This window comes from Sturnira hondurensis, unplaced genomic scaffold, assembly GCF_014824575.4.
Source record: "Sturnira hondurensis isolate 20B ecotype Veracruz unplaced genomic scaffold, ASM1482457v3 Scaffold0013511, whole genome shotgun sequence".
Classification (NCBI taxonomy): Eukaryota; Metazoa; Chordata; class Mammalia; order Chiroptera; family Phyllostomidae; genus Sturnira; species Sturnira hondurensis.
Window position 1 is genome coordinate 949,206 of NW_028086142.1, and position 1,524 is coordinate 950,729.

The 1,524-nt window shown below is 37.7% G+C and overlaps 1 pseudogene; it reads left to right on the plus strand.

The window, feature by feature from the left end:
* Positions 1-275: 275 nt before the first annotated feature.
* Positions 276-786, plus strand: LOC118997799 (nucleoside diphosphate kinase B-like; annotated as a pseudogene).
* The last annotated feature ends 738 nt before the right edge of the window (positions 787-1,524 follow it).

Here is a 1,524-nt window from a genome sequence, read left to right on the forward strand (position 1 = left end):
TATTTGTTTCTTAAATGTCAGAGAATGCTACATACTAGATTCTTGGTTATGGGAGAATATTTTTATCTGAACAAAAAAGTCAGTGTTGAAAGAGATCACAATTCCCAAGCCAAAGGGGGATAGGGGAGAGAAAGAAGAATCTAGATAGATATCAAAATAGCATGGATATTGGGAACAAAGCAAGAAAAAAGTGGCTATTGGGGTGACTCCTGGCTCCAGCAGTCTCTTCAGTCGCCTTTCTCAATCCCCCTAACCCCCAGCTAGCTCCTCCAACCATGCCCAACTTGGAGCGTACTTTCATTGCCATCAAGGATAGCATGCAGTGAAGCCTAGTGGGCAACATCCTCAACCGCTTCAAGCAGAAGGCATTCAGCCTTGTGGTCATGAAGTTTCTTCAGGCCTTTGAGGTACTCCTTAAGCAGCACTACACTGACCTGAAAGACCACCTATTCTATCCCAAGCTGGTGAAGTACATGAATGTGAAGTACATGAACTCAGGGCCTGCAGTGGCCATGGTCTGAATGTGGTGGAGACAAAGAGAATGGTGCTTGGGAGACCAATCCAGCAGATTCTAAGCCAGGTACCATTCAGGGAGGTTTTTGCATTCAGGTTGGCAGGAACATCATTCACAGCAGCAATTCAGTAAAAAATGCTGAGAGAGAACTCAAGCTATGGTTTAAGCCCAAAGAATTAATTGACTATAAGTCTTGTTCTTTTGACTGGATCTATGAACAAGAGGTAGACAAAGCATCAGCCACCTTCCACTCAACTAGAATGTGTCCCTAGACACAGCTCTTCATTCATTGACTTGGAAGCAATAAGATCGATCTTTATTTTCTAAAGCATATTTACCATCGAGCCTTTGGAAACAAACAAAAAAAGGCTATAAATATTCTTGTACAAGTCTTTTTGTAAAAATGTGCTTTGATTTCTCTTGGGTAAATTCCTAGAAGAAAAATGGTTCAATCACATTTCATATATATATATATATATATATATATATATATATATATATATATATATATATTTGACATTTTAAAATTAAATTTACTGGAGTGACATTGGTTAATAAAACTACATAGCTTTTAAGTGTACAATTCTTTTCATCCTTTTCTTGAATTCATCGGGGTGCCACTGATTAGCAAAAATTACACAGGTTTCAGATGCACAATTCCACAACACATCATCTGTACACTGTATTGTGTGTTCAACACCCCATGTCAAATACAATTCTATGATGTACCATCTGTATATTGCATTGTGTGTCTACCACCCAAAGTCAGATCTCCTTCCTTACCATATATTTGACCCCATTTACCCTTTATTAACCTAACCACCTCTTTTTTCCTCTTGTAACCACTATATTGTTGTCTGTGTCTACAAGTTTTTGTTTGTCTTGGTTGTTCATTTGTTGCTTTCAGTTTTATGTTCCACATGAATGAAATCATATGGTTCTTGACTTTTTTCTGTATGACTTATTTTACTTAGCATGATATTCTCAAGATCCATCCATGTTGTCGTAAA